Source organism: Rhinopithecus bieti, unplaced genomic scaffold (assembly GCF_001698545.2).
Source record: "Rhinopithecus bieti isolate Rb0 unplaced genomic scaffold, ASM169854v2 scaffold_13900, whole genome shotgun sequence".
Lineage (NCBI taxonomy): Eukaryota > Metazoa > Chordata > Mammalia > Primates > Cercopithecidae > Rhinopithecus > Rhinopithecus bieti.
Genome location: NW_016808376.1, coordinates 32,289 through 52,259, shown reverse-complemented (window position 1 = coordinate 52,259; position 19,971 = coordinate 32,289). Strand labels below are relative to the sequence as shown.

The 19,971-nt window shown below is 43.3% G+C and overlaps 1 pseudogene; it reads left to right on the top strand.

Annotated features, from left to right (window-relative positions):
• Positions 1–18,971, top strand: part of LOC108538517 (keratin, type II cytoskeletal 8 pseudogene) — a 33,197-nt pseudogene extending 14,226 nt beyond the window's left edge.
• Positions 18,972–19,971: the final 1,000 nt, after the last annotated feature.

Genomic DNA, 19,971 nt, shown 5'->3' with positions numbered 1-19,971 from the left:
GGGTGAGGTGATACAAAAGATAATCTCATAAGAAATAAGTGAGTAACTAAGAGAAATAGCCCAGAGTAATAATCACCCTTTTTTCTGGCTTTTAAGTACCCTTCAAACCTTTACTATGTAGAATTTGAAACAGAAAGAAAATCTAACTTTTCTGTCACACTGAGTGTCTCTCCTGTTTCTCAAATATGAAAAATATCTCAAATCAGTATTTTTTAAATATGCAGTGCTTTGCCAATTTAGCCAAATAGATTGTAAGTGCTATGAAGGCAAACTGATACAATTTTTTTATATACCTACAAAGGTCCTGATGGTAGGCTGTCCCCAGAATGTGTTAAATAAAGGCATATTATGTTGGATTGTGTCTTAAGAATCAAGACTCTCTCTCTTCCCCCCTCCTCTGTAGCCAGCATTTTATCTAAACTGCTAATGAGCCTCAGAATCTGCTTTGATTTTCATCTACTCTCCCTTCCTCTTCCAAGTTTCAGAAAATGCAAGAAAAAGAGATAAAAGAAGATGACATAGAAAGAGAAACATCCTGACAGTCAGACCTTAGGTACTTAGATCATATAATAGGAGTGTTTGAAGAAACTTCATGTATGGCTTATCTAAATTTTCTAAAATAAACCAGTATTCTCTTCATGAAGAAAATGTCATATTTATTTGTTATAATGAAGTCTCCTGCCACAGTTGGCTGAGAAACATATCTTGGCCACTGAGCCACTTCTGGTCTGTTCCTTTGCTCCCTGTCCCTTGGAATAACTGGATCAGAAGGTCCCAAAGGCATTTCCACAGCTGATATTCCAAGCTATTGCACCTTTTTTTTTTTCAGATGGAGTCTTGATCTGTTGCCAGGTTGGAGTGCACTGGCATGATCTCGGCTCACTGCAACCTCCGCCTCCCTGGTTCAAATGATTCTCCTGCCTCAGCCTCCCAAGTAGCTGAGACTACAGATGCATGCTACCACACCCAGCTAATTTTTGTGTTTTTCAGTAGAGATGGGGTTTCACTATGTTGGCCAGGATTGTCTCGATCTCTTGACCTTGTGATCCGCCAGCCTCGGCCTCCCAAAGTGCTGGGATGACAGGCGTGAGCCACCATGCCCGGCCTCTTCTGTTATTTCTACGTGGCCTTTCTGCAGAAGTAAAAATATACTGAAGTTCCCCACTTCAACTCTCTAATTCTGTTTCAATTAGCAGACAGAGTTCTGATTCCTTCCATGGAAACTAAGGGTGTTCATCTCTTGGAAGTTGCATTCTGCTAGTAAATTGCAAAGAGGGACACCCTCTAAGCAGTACAAAAAAAAAACAATGCATTGTGCTCCTAAGTGTTTGTGTCTTTAGTATTAATAGCAATTTGTTCATAAGAACAAGAAAAAAATCTCCACGCACTGGCACAACCAGAGTCTGATTTCATTCCAGCAACTAACAACGACAACAACAACAACAACAAAAGCAAAGCCCTTTTTTTTGGTTTAATTAAATTCTTTCAAGCCGTGTGGAGCAATACTGCTGGGTAGATCTTGTAAGAAGAGATAATTAAAACACAAACAAACTAGTTCTTTCATTTGGAATAGCAGCGACTGCACATGCTCAGGACAGCTAGCCCTAACAAAATCCCAAAGGCTTCTTAGTATGCAAACCCAGTCGGCTTTAGAAACAGGTTCAGCAGTTTGCTACAGAGCTAGAAAACCCTTCACACTGGGAATCGGGTGGGATATCTCTGGAAAGTCAGACTTTTTCTGAGACATCGCCAAGGAGCTGGGCAAATGAAATGATGCCTTTGGCAATGGGCTCTCAGCCGACCCATGGGTCTCAAAAAAGAGCTTTCTCACTCTGCAGTCTTGGGCTAAAGTCAGGCAATGATGAATCTCTAGGCCTTTTCAAAGGAGCGTTAATGTGAAAGGAGAGAAAAATGTTTTTATACTCATAAATGTGTTTTCCCCAAAATGCTAGCAGAAGCTGTTTTCAGAATCCAAGTGTTATATGTTCTGATTGGAAGTGATATCTAAATCTCACCATACTATCTGTGATGTTTCCAGGGGACTGTCCGTAGAGCTGACAACCTTATTAAATGTAGTAAAGTGTATTGACCTTGTGAATTCTGTGTGATAAACTTTGAGATAACACAGCGTTTGGAGTGAGATCCACCAAAATTAGAACTGTGCCTTCTCATGTGGGCTTGGCAAAGGCACAATACTTTCTGAGCATTCATCTTCTCTTGAGGGTAAGGACAAGGATAGCTGGCCTTACAGCAGATGTTTGTCATGCCAGACTCCCGTGGTCCAACTGACTTCAGCGTAGCTGTGATGGACAGTTCTTGACTTATTTAAAAGTGTTCTACCTTGAGTCTGGCAAGGTGGCTCACACCTATAATCCCAACACTTTAAGGGACAGAGTTGGGAGGATAGCTCAAGGCCAAGAGTTTGAGACCAGCCTGGACAACATAGTGAGACCCGCCCCCCATCTCAAAAAAAAAAAAAAAAAAAAAAAGGCAGGCATGATGGTTCACACCTGTAGTCCCACTTAGTTTGGAGGCTGAGGGGGAATATCCCTTGAGCCCAGGAGTTGAAGGCTGCAGTGAGCCATGATCACACCGCTGCACCCCAGCCTGGGTAACAGTGTGAGACCCTATCTTGGAAAAAAAAAAAAAAAAAAAAGGTGTTCATCCTTGAACATAAGCCCCGGTATCTGTGGCTTCTCTGCCTCCTGGCTTTCTCTGAAGGCTTTGGGGGCTACTCAGTTCATGCACAAGCACAGCCTATTCTCCCTGTAGGGGAATAAGGACCCCTCCCTGGGCAACCCTGAACCATCGCAGGACAGAAATCAGGGGGAAAATGCCCTGCCTCCCAGTTCTCCAGTAGGACAATTCCGACATGGCTTTTCAGTGGCCTTTTTCCTCTACCTGTTCTATTCTACACTCCCTCACTTCCAATGCTTGGGATCAATTCCCAAGAGAATAAACTACTGGCACCCAAGGGTCTTGCTTTGTCACCCAGACCCAAGTGAGTTCTGTCACCCAGGCTGCAGTGGTGCCAACCTGGCTCATTGCAGCCTCAAACCCCTGGGTTCAAGTGGTCCTGCCACCTTGGCCTCTTGTTTCAGGTTCTACTTTAGAGGAGACAAACTGAGATGTTTCTTATTCCTTTCTCCATGTCTGTTGCATGGGTTAAATAAGATAATAGGTGGAAAGACTTCTTTGCAGACTCTGAATGTATGGGCAAATGTTAGTTACAAATATTAAAAGTGTTTCTAACTATTATTGGGATCTAAGTTTAAACTGAAAACGTTGATTGTTACTATTTTGTGAGTTACTTCTATTACAACCATGTTGTACTTGTCAGGTTTATAATAAACATGTTTGGGGCACCAAAGTATGTGGCACTAGAGAAAAAAATAAGTGAACAACTTTGGTGGATGGAATTACCCACATCTAATAAGGCTTCTGTAACTTCATTCTTGTTTGTTGTTTGTTCTGTTTGTTTGTTTGTTTGTTGAGATGGAGTTTCACTCTTGTCACCCAGGCTGAAGTGCAATGACATGATCTCAGCTCACTGCAACCTCCACCTCCCAGGTTCAAGTGATTCTCCTGCCTCAGCCTCCTGAGTAACTGAGATTACAGTCACCCCCCACCACGCCTGGCTAATTTTTGTATTTTTAGTAGAGGGTTTCACCACATTGGCCAGGCTGGTCTTGAACTCCTGACCTCACGCAATCTGCCTGCCTCGGCCTCCCAGACTGCTGGGATTACAGGCACAAGCCACCGCACCTGGCCCTGTAACTTCATTCTTGTGTGGCAGGTCCCCGGAAAGTCTGTCCTGGCATCATTCTGCCATCTAATTCCTACTTATCCTTCAACTCTCAACTCCTTTATTCGTTCATTCATTCATTCACCAGTGTTTCTTGAGCATTGCTATATGCCAAATTTAGGTATGCTTGAGCTGGAGTGCAACGGCGCAATCTCGGCTCACTGCAACCTTCACCTCCTAGGTTCAACTGATTCTCCTGTCTCAACCTCCCAAGTAGCTGGGATTATAGGAAAGGGTCACCATGCCCGGCTAATTTTTTGTATTTTTAATAGAGACAGGTTTTCACCATGTTAGTTGGGCTGGTCGCGAACTCCTGACCTCAGATGATCTGCCCCCTTCGGCCTCCCAAAGTGCTGGGATTACAGACGTGAGCCACCGTGCCCGGCCAAGTCATTATTTTTCTAGCAGCTTTATTGTGAACCCATCTAAACCATGCTTTTGGTGTACTATCCTCATGTTCTTTTTGGCACATAACAGAAGCCACCCAAAATTTTTTTCTTTTTTTTCTGAGACGGAGACTCGCTCTGTCGCCCAGGCTGGAGTGCAGTGGCCGGATCTCAGCTCACTGCAAGCTCCACCTCCCGGGTTCACACCATTCTCCTGCCTCGGCCTCCCAAGTAGCTGGGACTACAGGCACCCGCCACAGCACCTGGCTAATTTTCTGTATTGTTTAGTAGAGATGGGGTTTCACCGTGTTAGCCAGGATGGTCTCGATCTCCTGACCTCGTGATCTGCCCATCTCGGCCTCCCAAAGTGCTGGGATTAAAGGCTTGAGCCACCGCGCCCGGCCCAAAAATTTTTAAGGTGAATAATTTTAGCTATTACCTACAGCCTCACTCCTAGGCTAAAATTAAAGTATGTCTGAGGCCACAATCTTCCATATATGTGGTTATTTATTACATAATTTTTATTAGCAAGTATATTGGTTTACAGGGGCTACCATCACAAAGTAACACAGACTGGATGGCTTAAACAACAGACATTTATTTTTTCACTGTTCTGGAGGATGGAAGTCTGATTTTAAGGTGTCTTCAGGCTTGAATTCACTCTGAGTTGTCTCTGGCTTGGGGATGGCCACCTTTTCTCTGTGTCCTCAAAGGGTTGTCTCTGTGTCCTAATCTCTTCTGACAAGGACATCAGTCCCATTTTTTATTTGGATATGACCTCACTTTGCCTAGTTACTTTTTACATGCCTAATCTCTAAATACAGGCACATTCTGAATTCCTGGAGGTTAGGACTTCAATATATAATTTTGGGGGAGGGACACAATTTAGCCCAAAATAGCAAGTAGACCAGTGTGGACACTACTGTGTAAGCTTGCTGAGGACCTAGCTCTCCATCCTTCTAGATACTCTGACGTCACTGCTTGAAAGATCCGTTGAGGGCTGACACAGGAGCATTTCAAAGGCAGCCTGCTGTCACTCTTGTTGGCACCAGACAACCAGAAATCCTTTTAAGGAATGGAGCCTTGGAAAATGATTTAGGAACTTCAGGAGAACATTCCTAATGATACAAAGTCTAGGCTTTATTGGATTCTATAACCTAGTCTCGTAAGTGTGAAGGGTATCTAAAGTATTTTGACCAATCCACATAACTTTAATTTCACCAATGAGCCTGTCTCTAACATCCATCATGCTAATTACAAAGCTACTCATTTCCCAATAAAACCCATCCCTGCTGTTTATTTGGTTCAATAGCAGAGCTCAGGTCCTAAGATGTTTTTTGAAGACAGGGTCTCACTCTGTTGCCCAGGCAGGAGTGCAGTAATTCTACCATAGCTCACTGCAGCCTTAAACCCCTTGGTTCAAGCAATCCTCCTGCCACAGTCTCCCAAGTAGCTGGGACTCTAGGCATGGGCCACCATGCCCAGCTAATTTTTTTTTTATAATTTTTTTGTAGAGACAAGGGGCTCACTCTGTTGCCCAGGCTGACTGAGCTATTGATGGCTGAAGTACACCATGCTGGCTTCCCGTAGAGTGTGGCTTTTCTGATTCTATAACCAGACTTCTGATTCTATAACCAATTCTAGATAACCAGCCCCAAAGTGTGACTGTTTAATTTCAGGGACCAACAGCTGCCAGAGTTGAAGTTTAAATGAACCAGTGCATTCATAAGACCAAGTAGGCACATCTATGCATAGGTGCATCACAGAACACCACTCTTCAGGCATTTTTTCCATCCTAAATTCTACCAACCTGCTGCATCTCTTGTCATTTTTGACCATGCCGTCCCTCAACCTGGCAGACTCGGCTTTCCGCTGGTACCTACTCACTCCTACACACCCTCCCAATCCCAGCTAAAATATCTCTGAGTCAGAGATTCCATTCCTGAATCCGCGGCTAAATCAATTTGCCTGTTGTCCTCATTCATAGTACCCTGCACTTTTTCTCAGCATTCATAAGACAACTTTCATAAATTATTTGTTTGTTAAATGTCAGTCAACCATGAGGGTTCATGAGAGCAGAAGCTATGTCCGTTTTTCTCACCATTGTAATCCCAGGGCCTGACATCTGTTAATTCCCATAGTCGTCCACTAAATCAATAGTTGTTATTTGAGCACCTACTATGTGCCTGAAGTGAAAAGACATGTCTCTGTCTTCATGGAACTGTCTGCTAGAGAAGAGGACATCTAGACATGTATGAAGACTGCCTCTGACCTCAGCCCATGGGGTGGTCAGTCCCCCGACCCTCTTATTTAAATCATATCGATCACACTGTCTGGTGTTTATTTACTTGCCTCTCTCCTCCACTGGACAGTAAGTTTGAAAGGGGAGACATTTTGAGGTTTGCTTCTTTGTCCCCACTATTTGGCTTGAATGTTAAGACACATGGTAGGTACTCAGTAGGAGTTTGTTAGATAAAGTCCAAAGTCACATATCACAGTGCTGGGATATCTGGTCATTGCAATAAATCTATCAAGAAAACACTGAATTGGTGGGTACAGTGGCTCATGCCTATAATCCCAGCACTTTGGATCACTTGAGGTCAGGATTTCAAGACCAGCCTGGCCAACATGGTGAAACCTTGTCTCTACAAAAAAAATACAACAATTAGCCAGGCATGGTGGCAGGCACCTGTAATCCCAGCTACTCAGGAGGTTGAAGCAGGAGATTCACTGGAACCAAGGAGGCAGAGGTTGCAGTGAGCCGAGATCATGACACTGCACTTCAGCCTTGGTGACAGAGTGAATCTCAGATAAATAAATAAATAAAAGCACTGAATTTAGGAATGATATGTCTTACCATCTGTTTTTCTCTTTTTATTGACTTTTTTTTTTACATTTCCACTGGCAGCGTCCATTCACAAATGCAGACACAAGGAATAAATTAATTTAAGTGAACCAAGACACTAACATTTGCAAAAGGCTTCCAAAAGTATCTGTTTCCATTGGCAAATGCATCCTGACAGACTCTGAATGAAAAATTTGGACTGGGACATACCTAACTTCAACTGGAAAGAATCTCTCCTCTTAACAAATATATGATTTCAACTAACGTTTGTGGACTTTTTGGAAAAACTGGCACCAGGCCTCGGAGACACAACCTGTTCATAGCTTCAATCCACCATAAAGACAAGAAGCCATATTTTTAAATTATTAGGGAAACATTTATGCACTTACGGAGATATTCATATTTCCTTCCTTCCTTCCTTCCTTCCTTCCTCCCTTCCTTCTCTCTTTTTTCTTTCTTTGTTCTTTCCTTCCTTCCTTCCTTCCTTCCTTCCCTCCCTCTTTCCTTCCTTCCTTCCTTCCTTCCTTCCTTCCTTCCCTTCCTCTTTCCTTCCTTCCTTTCTTCCTTCTCTCCCTTTTCTTTCCCTTTCTTTCTTTCTTTCTTCCTTCCTTCCTTCTTTCTTTTCTTTCTTTCCTTCCTTCCTTCCTTCCTTCCTTCCTTCCTTCCTTCCTTCCTTCCTTCCTTCCTTCCTTCTTTCTATCTTTCAGAGACGGGACCTCACTATGTTGCACAGTGGCTATTCACAGGCACAATAACAGTGCATTACAGCCTTAAACTTCTGGGCTTAAGTGATCATCTTGCCTCAGCCTCGTAAGTAAGTGGGATGACAGACACTCATATTTTTTGAATCTCTAGCTGGAAAACATAATCTAAGATGGACTTTTGTCTCTTTGATATAGTTGTATTATAAGGCTTTGTACTTTAATTAATTTGATTGCAATTTTTTAAAATGGGAAATTCCTAGACACTGAGACTCTTTAAGAGAGAAATTAGATTGAACATTTAAGTAAATTCTGACTGGGAAAATAATGGCTTAAGTAGTCACTATGACTTTAAACCACTAAGTGAATCCCTCACTATAATTTTTTGTACCATCATAAATTTTGCAAATACTTTTATTTTAATTTCAGGATGGCTTCGCAAATAGATCTGGAGTGGTTTTAGGGATACACAGTTTGACCAACTGCCAAAACTTACCTCCCAGATCATTTGTTAATGCCTGAAATTATACTATTAAAAAATTATCCCTTTGGTCTAAGGCTCAGTTCCCTGCTAAAATGCAAATGTCCCTGGGAAAGACAACACTTAAAATAGTGATGGTCATTTATCCCTAACTCTTGTCTCAATGTTTAAATAGAGAAAAGAAAAGATGGGATACTTAAACTACATGAAATTTTTCTTTCTAGTAAAAATCAATCAATCAATCAATAATAAAAAAATTAAAAATCTAGATGTGCTAAATCGACAGGACACTGGTTCCTAAACTTCGCCCTGAAGGAGATTTGGAACATGTGATTGAGCTAGGCAGTGCAATCTTACTAGGCCTACATGTGGAGAATAGGAAAAACAAGAAAAAAAGAAAATCTTTCTTGAAACACTTCCTGATGTTTCTCTCATTACTGACCCAATCATAATAAACAGATAATCTCAAAGTAAACTGCTTTGATGTCTGTTGTTTGATATTAAGCTGCTATATTTAGCATTACTAGATAAATCAATTTGTTCCTGGCCAACACTGAAATTACAGGACCCAAAAGGGCTATAGGAAATTCTCCTAGGTAATTGATACATTTAGCTGAGTCAGTGCTGAATTAAATACTTGATGATGAGATATAAAACCTAGGAGCCAACCAACCACATATGACCAAAAGAGAATCACCCGTGATTGCCTCAGAAAATCAAGGTACCGAATATCCTATTCCAATTGCATCTTGAGGCTTGAAGAAGAAAGTTGAGTCTAAAGTCACGAAGGGCTGGGTGCAATGACTCATGCTTGTAATCCTAGAACTTTGGGAGGCCAAGGTGGGAGAATCACTTGAGCTTAGAAAATTAGAGTCAAGCTTGGGCAAAACAGTGAGATATCATCTCCAAAACATTAAAAAATCAAAAAAATAGCCTGGCATGGTGACATGCCCCTGTAATCCCAGCTACTCGGAAGGCCAATGCAAGAGGATTGCATGAGCCTAGGAGTGAAAGACAAGCCTTGGCAACAGAGTGAGACCCCATTTCTGTTTATTTAAAAAAATTAATAAAGCCACAAAGATGATTAGAAAGCAAGTTACCCGTAACCTCATTAGAGGACTTTCTCTCAATTCCATTTCCTCGTCTGGCTACAAAAGGACAATGTCATATTCCTGCCCTTCCTATGCGTGCGTCTTTTCCTTCCCTTGCAGCGAGAGATGGCCACCATGAACGCTGGGCACTCTGCTGAGCCTGCTCAGCACCCAGTCTTCTCCAACTGAGGCCGAGTCTCCAGGCTAAGGCTTCCCAGGGCATGACCGTATGTCTGTGCCACAAGGTAATGGTTGAACGGAGTATAGGCCACACAAGGTATCAGCAGCACGGAACACGAGCCCTAGATAGCCGCTCTGCACCCTCAGTCTCTTTTGAACAAGAAATGCTTACTGTGGTGATGCCTCACAGTCAGGTAATACAGTTTTACATTTTCTGCTCTCAAGACAAATTGATTGTGAGTGTAAAAGCTCCAGACTTTGAGGAGGTCATATTTGTGAAAATCTATTATTTAAGGAAAAAGGCTGAGAAACTATATTTCTGTATCATAAAAACCTTGATTAAGACACAACTATTACTTACACAAATAGCTTAGAGAATAGAAAAGTTAATATACACATTAGTGTTATTAATACATAGCAACCTGAGACTAAGCCTTCACAGCAGCGAATGAATTACATCGGTCAAAGTGATCCAATTTGCCAGTTTGCTATCATAAAGACAAGAGAATAGCAGGTCTCATGCTTCTAGGTGCCCACTAGGTATTTTGAAAACTTATTTAAGCCAGTCACAAATTAGACCACTTAATTTCTCAGTCAAGTTTGATTTAACTACAGATGAATGGGAAAGATCTTAATTTCTTACTTACCAAAACCATCAGGTCTAATAACATTCATAAATTGACTTTTTTACCCTTTGTTAAGTAAATTCAGGCAACAGCCACTTATAAATGACATTGTAGCATTTTTAGGTGGTAAGATCATTCTGTTCCAAAAGAAAAATAAAACAGTAGCCCTCCTCCAGGTCCCAGTGGTCTTTCCTTCTGCCTTTTAACCCAGAGTAGTTCTACTTTCTAATGCCCAAGGCACCCCCTTCTCACCTTCCTCCCATGGCCCCACCTCCCCACTGATATTTTCATATTACCCCTGCCCTCTCCAATCAAAAGGAGAAACTTTAACAACCCAGGACTATTTTAGACCAAGACTAAGGTATGTGTGCCTTAATATGCCACTCCCTCTAGAATGTTTGTAGTTGAAAACACTCTGGACCCCACTGGCCATCTCCTGGTGGAAACTGGGGGGATTCATGGATACACAGGAATCCCATCACATGGCAGCAATTGCTAGAGGAGTGATATGGTTTGGCTGTGTCCCCACCCAAATCTCATCTCAAATTGTAGTCCCCATAATCCCCACATGTCTTGAGAGGGACCAGGTGGAGATAATGGAATCATGGGGCAGTTTCCCCATCCTGTTCTCATGATAGTGAGTAAGTTATCCTGAGATCTGATGGTTTTATAAGGGGTTTCCCTCTTCACTGAGCTCTCGTTCTTCTCCTTCCTGCCACCATGTGAAGAAGTACATGTTTGCTTCCCCTTCTGCCATGATTGTAAGCTTCCTAAGTCCTCCCCAGCCATGCTGAACTGTGAGTCAATTAAACCTCTTTCCTTTATAAATTACCCAATCTCAAGTATGTCTTTATTAGCAATGTGAGAACAGACTAATTCAAGGGGTTTTCACAGAGATCATTTCATCTAATACTCAAAATGACTCTTTTCAGCCACCCTGAACATCTCTCTTTTTGGAGGTTAAATAAAGTTGCTAAAACCACATATCCAATAAATATGGGACTCAGGACTCCAACCTGAGTCTACCTGACTCTCACTCTACTGCTTATAGACTTTTTGCTATGCCACGCTTAACTCAAATGAATCTCTAATGGGAGAATGTTACTAATCTAATGGGAGAATGTCCACAAAGGTGAGTGATATTGTTGATCGATTGAGTCCCCTGAGTGGCAGTAAGTCACCACTCCTGCATCTCTGCTTGAGGCTATCTTTCCCTGCTTGTGTGTTTTCTTTGCCACTTTTGAGCTTCAATGCTTTTCCCATTCCAGCCTAGACCTGTGTTTTTTAAATCCATCATTATTCAGTCATTCTTTAGAGTGGAAATCCTCTCAAGACCTCAAGGCACCGTATAGAAAAATATTGCATAATGAACAATAAACATTTGGATTACCAGGAGGGCACACATAAGAAGGCTGCATTCTTTCTTTCTTCTAGTCCTAGGGGAAGAAGGGAAGTTTTATGAAGCTGAACTGGGCTCTTTTCCCATAGCTCCCACCAGTCTCCCTCTCACTCCTACTGAATATGAAGCCTCCACTGGACAGATTTTCTTACTTGTTTTCCCCCCTGCCAACCTAGTAAAATGTGGATCTATTGCTTTACCAGCATCTAGAGGATAGTCTCCTGTCCCAAACCATAAGTCTTCACTGCGTCTCCAAATTAATTTAAAACATCAAGGAAACAACCGTTGAGTCCTCCAGGAGGCAATTAATGTGTCTCGTTAGAACAAGCTGTCTGATGCCACCTACCTGACTGTTTGAGTTGCCTTGTTGACCGTCTCTAGCCTGATCAGAGGCAAAGCAAGAAGGAACATTAAACCTAACATGGACCACAGTGCCTAGAGACATAAGCATGAAGATAAGTGGAGTGAACAGTAGAGACTGTTCCAACGTGTCTTCGGTAACCAGGCATTATGGTTCAATTGTATTTCCCTCCCCACCCCAAAACTGTGGGTACACTAGAGTCCTAATCCCCAGCACCTTCATATGTGACCTTATCTGGAGATAGGATGTCTCTACAGAAGGAATCAAGTGAAAACGTGGTCATTAAGGTGTCCCACAATATGACCATCCCTATGATGCATGTCCTTACAGAAAGGGAAAATTTGGACACAGAGACAGACATGCGTAAAGAGAAGATGATGTGAAGAGTCACAGGGAGAAAGAAGATAGCCCTTTACAACCCAAGGAGAGACGCCTGGAACAGACCCATCCCTCATACCCCTCAGAAGGAACCAACTCTGCCAACACCTTGACCTTAGACTTCAGCCTCCAGAATCAAGAGACAATAACATTCTGTCGCCTAAGCACCCCAAGCCCATGGTACATTGTTACAGCAGCTCCAGCAAACTAATGTACCAAGACACTAAGTTAACACAACTGGACAGTTGGTGAGTGCTCTCAAACCCTGGAAATATATTATCTTCCCAATGCAAAAAGAATAATGGAGGGTAAATCCTCCAGCCCATTAAGTAGTGTTCCTATCCTAGGAGAATGGGGTAAAGAGTGTAATTTATCCCAAGATCACAAGTTAGATGTTAGCTTTGGGATTACAGTGTGGACTGAGAGTCACAATCCTTAGTGTATTTGTTGGACAGTGACCATTAGTTTCAGAACCTAGTCTGGAAGTTGCTTAATCTAACAGGGATGATACTATTTAGTTGGTCTTAAGACCATTGGCTACAAAGTATGTTATATGGAAAGTAATTGCTGGCCAGACATAGTGGCTCACATCTGTAATCCCAGCACTTTGGGAGGCCAAGGTGGGAAGTTCACTCGAGGCCAGGAATTCAAGACCAGCATGGGCAACAAAGTAAGACCCCTTCTCTACAAAAAAATCAAAAAATTAGCCTGGAGTGGTGGCGCACACCTGCAGTCCCAGCTACATGGCTGAAATGGGAGGATCTACTGAGTCCAGGAGCTTGAGGCTGCAGTGAGTCATGATCATGCCACTGCACTCCAGCCTAGGCTGCAGAGTGAGACCCTGTCGCAAAAAATAATAGTAGTAAAATAAACAAAAAACAAAAGTAAACAAAAAACAAAAAATGAAAAACAAAGTAATTGCTAAGCAAATAGCAAACAAAGGAATTCTGACGAATCCTTCCAGTTATTCCTCTTACATACAAGTATTCACTTTACACAATGTGATACTTACCCCTCTCTCTGTTCTTACCTATTGGGCCCTGTACTTGTTTCCTGGGGCTGCTATAACGAATTACCACACACTTGGTGGCTTAAAGTAACAGAAATGTATTATCTCATGACTCTGGAAAACAGAAGTACCATATCAAGCGGCTGGCAGAACCCCACTCCCTCCAGGGGCTCTAGTGGAGAATCAATTCCTTGTCTTTTCCAACTTTGGGTGGCTGCGGGTGTCCTTGGCTCATGGCCACATCACTCCAATCCCTGCCTCCATATGCACCTTGCCTTCTTCTCTGTGTGTGTCTCTACCTAATTTCCCTCCACTTGTCTCACAAGGAAACACACAACTGCATTTAGAGCCCCCCGGATAATCCAATGCAAGCTCTTCTCAAGACCCTTATCTTCTGCTCAAGACCCACATCTTCCACTACATAAGGTGATATTCACTCTTTTGCCATATTCACAGGTCCTGAGAGTTAGGAATTGAATATAACTTTGGGAGACCTTTTCTTTTTTCTGCCTATTACAGATCCAAACCACCAGCCTCTTAGGTTAACTTTTGGAAGCTTATCTTTTAAAGGTCATCAACGTAATGTTTATTTCCATGCTCGTCCCAGACCTCATGCAAAACTGCATGTAAGACTTGAAAGACTGAGACTTAACTGTTGACTTGAGTCATAGCCCTCTTTTATCCTCTTTGCTTATAACATTTAGCCAGGTTTTTTTTTTTTCAAAAGGTGAAAATATTGGTTCTCAATCATCTTGAGATCTGATAAGGGTAATAAGAGAAACCAAGTCTTCAAACTTCATTTGTACTCTTTCTTTTAGATTAACCAGCATTCTGGTCAAGGATATAAAAGCACATTTATAAGATGCCTTAGCCTTAGAAAATTTGTACAAAGCTGTGTAATTTTCTCCTCCGTTGCCAGGACTATAACTGAGCTCTACTTATAAGTATACAGTTTCCATGTTTTCACATGCTGAGGGACTTTAATGTTCATATATTATTTTTCAATGTAAACCTATTACCGTACACATTTTTCTCTCTTTTGCTATTTTTTTGTTGGCCTCAGTCACCCCAATCCTTTTCTCTCTAAAACCACAAAGCACCAGAGAACAAACCGAAGGGAAATAAGAACTTCGAAAAGTATTCCGGAAAAAAAACATGACTCTAAAATTGATCTTACAGTTTTGCAAAAGGTGATATTTGGGAGAATGATAGTTACTTGATCTAATATTTGAATAAATACTATCTGGCATTGAGCATAATTTCAGATTTGTTACCAAGGAATGAATACATATGTATATTTTTTTTCTGGTAGTACAGAGAATGTTTTAAATATGATACAGATATGTAAATGTATTTAGAAGTGTCATTCAAGACCAAGAATCATTTGCTACACTTGGAGTGGCAAGGCTTTAGAAAATCAGTGATACTCAACCCTAGCTGTATATTAAAATCTTCTCAGAGCTTTTTTAAAAAAATGCCAGTGCCTGGACTCCACCCCAAAACAATCAAATCAGAATTTCTGAGAGGAGGTGTATTGTTGCTGCTGTTGTAGTTCCAAATCCCGCAGATGATTCTAACCGTGGAGCGTATGTTGAGAATACAGATTCAGTATTCCTTCTACCGATGAGGAAATCAAGACCTACGGAATGAGGTGATCTGCCTACTTTCTGCCTATGGATGTGACCAAGAATACCAAAAGAAAAGGCTGCAAATAAGCAGCAAGAAGTAGTAAATAATTTAAGATAAAAGTATTGTAGAGAGAAGCAAGGGAGACTGCCAGCAGCAGCAGAAATGGCTCTCTGGCTGCCAAGGGTGAGGATTGTGAAAATGTAAATCCTGCTTAAATCCTTTATCGCCCGACTGTGTGCATACCAGCAAGCCGGCTTTAGAAAAATATATCTATGAAACTGCTTCCTAAAAGTTTGAGGTTTGCAGGAAGCAGGCAAGAGAGCAAACTCTGAAATGCCAGAACTGGCTAGTTAAGGAAATAAAAGCTGGGGAATCTCCATAGAAAGTAATTTCACCGTGTTAACTATCTTTGTGCCTATTTGTACTGTTTTTAAGTTCCACTGTAATTTGTATATATTCTTATGAGAGTTGGTGAGTTGAAATATTTACCATCTGATGAGAATTATTACAAATTTCCTGTCACCATTTTCCAGAGTCTTATTGTCATCATTCCTGCAAACGAAAGAAAAAAAGCTAAAAACTATTTTAAATTGATTAACGTCAATTTTGTAACATGAACTTTTTCCCTTGGATGTAACAAATCGCTTATTACTTGATTCATATCAAAATAGGCTGTAAATTCCAGTTTTTTTTCTTTTCCCAGATCTCTCCCCTGGCCTGCTATTCTCAGGAACTTTCATCCAAGGTTTTGATGTGCTAATTTGCTCATCAGTACCCACTAGCCTTCCTTGGTTTAATTAATAAATATTTCCTGTTGACAAAGGAAGGAGAAACAGAAGTGTAATTCATGAATTTCATCATTGTGTTTCCCCCCACTGTGACCCTCACTTGAAATTGGTCTTGCGTCTTATCAGCTGCTCCGTTTTAGGCCTTGTCATTTGCATATCAAATATATCTTTGTAAGCAGGCTGCTCGCAGCCCTGGCCTGCAGACAGTTACAGAACCAGCTGCCCACTGGAGGGGCAGGGAAACATCTGTAAACCCACTGTGATTACAGGAGAAGAATGAGAACAGAGGACTGCCCTACTCTCCTCTTCAGAGTCTCTCCTCCAGAAATCTCTCCTCCAGGTCTTCTGGTGCCCTGTTGTCATACACTTGGTATACGTATTTATTTACTTATGGAATTTTTACTCTGAGTATTTACTCTTCCGGAATTAGAATGATAACACAAGATGTTCTAAACCTTCCATTTGACTTGCTCGTCTTCAAAACCTCACCTAGCCACTAAGGATGCTTTAGCGGATCCTAATAGGGACATAACTCAAAATCATTATCATTACAGAGAATTAGGATACATCAGAATGATCTGACTTCACTATATTAGCTGACTTCAATATAGCTTCCCTTGAAACTATTTTGTTTTCTCTCAGTTAAGGATGGGCTGACGGTGGCTACTGACTTAAATTAGGTCCCCCTTCCCCCCCACCTTTTTTTAGAACTTAGGAAGTTGGTTTACAAAATTACTAGCAGCACCGTAATTCTATTCCCATCCTTCATGTTTGACCTGCCCACATTTTCAATCCACCCCTTCCTAGAATTCACCTGTTATTGTTTACCTGACACCAGGTGTTTGTAAGATTCCTCAGATGTAATATGCAAACCTCTGGCAGGGTGAAAGATGCTTCAAAGATTTTTAGAACTGTGTTCGTAAGTTGTTTGATTCATATTACCCACATATCTGAAGAGCGCTTTAGAGATGTGATCTCAGGTACTTGAAAACACAATAACCAACCAAGAACCAGCCCTAAGGCTGATGTCTAGCTTTTTTCTTTTTCTTTTTTTTTCTTTGGAGACGGAGTCTCACTCTGTCGCCCAGGCTGGAGTACAGGGGTGCAATCTCGATTCACTGCAACCTCCGCCTCCTGGGTTCAAGCAATTCTCCAGCCTCAGTGCCCCAAGTAGCTGGGACTACAGGTGCCCGCCACCATGCCTGGCTACTTTTTGTATTTGTAGTAGAGACAGGGATTCTCCATATAGGCCGGGTTGGTCTCAAACTCCTGACCTTGTGATCCACCCGCCTCAGCCTCCCAAAGTGCTGGGATTACAGGCATGAGCCACTGCGCCCAGCCTGATGTCTAGCTTTTAAGAGGTCCATGCACAGCCCCAGAAGCAGGAGTAACAGGAAAATAATGCCATGGACTATATTAATTATTTGCTTAGAAGTGGAAATATTAGAGTGGAAAGATATACGTTGGTTCTATTCACTGTACCGAATAAATTAGGCAGTATTGAAAAGAAAATACTGTGCTTCTTTATCTCAGGCACTATTATCTAGTGCGCTATAATGTGGCATAGTGGCAAGAACACTCCATTTGGAGGCTGAAGATCTGAGTTTTATTTCAATTTTGCCACCAATTAAGCATCTGCCACTTGAGCAAGTTCCATTCCACGTGTGGACATCCATTTCTCCACTGCAATATGAGACACTCAGATTACATGGACATGCATTAAACTGTGAATCTCAGACTTGTTACCAAGTGCTCCTTAAAAAAGATTTACGGACCATAAAAAAGGAGCTTCTCCGCTCCTTCTACAATCTCCGCCTGGTTCAGCCCACCTGCCTCCACTCCTGTCTCCACCATATCCATCAGGGTGACCCAGAAATCCTACAAGGTGTCCACCTCTGGCCCCCAGACCTTCAGCAACCACTCCTACACAAGTGGGCCCGGTGCCCACATCAACTCCTCAAGCTTCTCCCGAGTGGGTATCAGCAGCTTCCAAGGTGGCCTGGGTGGAGTCTATGGTAGCGCCAGTGGCATGGGAGGCATCCCTGCTGTCACAGTCAACCAGAGCCAGCTGAGCCCCCTTAATCTGGAGGTGGTCCCCAATATCCAGGCCGTGCACACCCTGGAGAAGGAACAGATCATGACCTTCAACAAGTTTGCCTCCCTCATCGACAAGGTACGGTTCCTGGAGCAGCAAAACAAGATGCTGGAGACCAAGTGGAACCTCCTGCAGGAGCAGAAGACGGCTCAGAGCAACAAGCACAACATGTTTGAGAGTTACATCAACAACCTTAGAGGGCAGCTGGAGACTCTGGGCCAGGAGAAGCTGAAGCTGGAGGCGGAGCTTGGCAACATGCAGGGGCTGGTGGAGGACTTCAAGAACAAGCATGAGGATGAGATCAATAAGCTTACAGAGATGGAGAATGAATTTGTCCCCATCAAGAAGAATGTGGATGAAGCTTATGTGAACAAGGTAGAGCTGGAGTCTCGCCTGGAAGGGCTGACTGACGAGATCAACTTCCTCAGGCAGCTGTATGAAGAGGAGATCTGGGAGCTGCAGTCCCAGATTTCGGACACGTCTGTAGTGCTGTCCATGGACGGCAGCCGCTCCCTGGACATGCAAAGCATCATCGCTGAGGCCAACGCGCATTACGAGGAGATCACCAACCGCAGCCGGGCTGAGCCTGAGAGCATGGACCAGATCAAGCATGAGGAGCTGCAGACGCTGGCTGGGAAGCACGGGGATCACCTGCGGAGTACAAAGACTGAGCTCTCGGAGATGAGCCGGCCCCAGGCTGAGACTGAGGGCCTCAAAGGCCGGAAGGCTTGCCTGGAGGCCGCCATTGCAAATGCAGAGCAGCGTGGGGAGCTGGCCCTTAAGAAGGCCAACCCCAAGGTGTCCCAGCTGGAGGCCGCCCTACAGCGGGTCCGGCAGGACGTGGCGCGGCAGCTGCGTGAGCAACAGGAGCTGATGAACGAACGTCACGCTGGCCCCGGACATCGAGATCGTCACCTACAGGAAGCGGCTGGAGGCGAGGAGAGCCGGCTGGAGTCTGGGATGCAGAACAAGAGTATCCATAGAAAGACCACTGGCGACTATGCAGGTGGTCTGAGCTCAGCCTATGGGGGCCTCACAAGCCCCGGCCTCAGCTACGGCCTGGGCTCCAGCTTTGGCTCTGGCGCGGGCTCCAGCTCCTTCAGCCGCACCAGCTCCCCGAGGGACGTGGTTGTGAAGAAGATCGAGACCCGTGATGGGAAGCTGGTGTCCGAGTCCAATGACGTCCTGCCCAAGTGAAGGGCTGCAGCAGCCGCTCCCAGCCTGTCCCTCCTGCGGCTGCCCCAGAGCCAGGGAGGGAGGCCGCTGGGAGACCCACCCCAGGCTCAACCCACCCTCTGGGGAGTTTACTGCCTGGTCACCCCCCTTGCCCATGCCTCCAGCTACAAAATAATTCAATTGCTTCCCCACCGCTCCCCACCTCCCCGCCACCACCACCACCACCAAAATAAAACCTCAGCTAGCTCTGGGGGAGGGGAGGAAAGAAAAAAAAAAGAAAAAAAATTATGTGGCCAGAGAGTTTTTGAGAATCACAGTGTTGCACACATATGTACGCTTGCTCAGAGATTCACAATAAACTTTAGCATACCAAATGCCTCCATGAGACATTCTAATAAAGCTTTACAAGGAACACCAATTTAACTGTTTTGTGTTTCCAAATATATTTTACTAAGAATCCTATGTGTGTTCTAAACAGCTTGGGCAGCGCTGGACAAGATTTCCTAAGGGCCTTCCAGCTCTAATTGGTCCTGGTCAGGTTTGTCAGGTTTGTTTATCAGGGTCCTAGAAGTTAGTCGTTCAAAGGGGACCTCAGGTGGGGTGTCATGGCTCATGCCTATAATCCCAGTGCTTCGCGAGGCCAAGGCAGAAAGATTGCTTGAGGCCAGGGGTTCAAGACCAACCTGGGCAACACAGCAAGACCCCATCTGTACAAAGAACTTAAAAAATGAACTAAGCATGGTGGTGCGCCCTTGTAGTCCCAGCTACTTAGGAGGCTGAAGCAGGAGGATCACTGGAGCCCAGGAGTTCTAGGCTACAGTAGCTGGGGTCCCACCAATGTACTCCAGCTGGTGCAATAAAGCAAGACTGTCTCCAAAAAAAAAGCAAAGGGGAACTCAGAAACCAGACAGCCTGGGTTCATATCCATAGTTTTCTACTATGTATAGCTTTGCAACCTTAATCATGTAAATTTAATTTATCTGTACTTTAGTTCCTTCATCTGTGAAATGGAGACAATAAT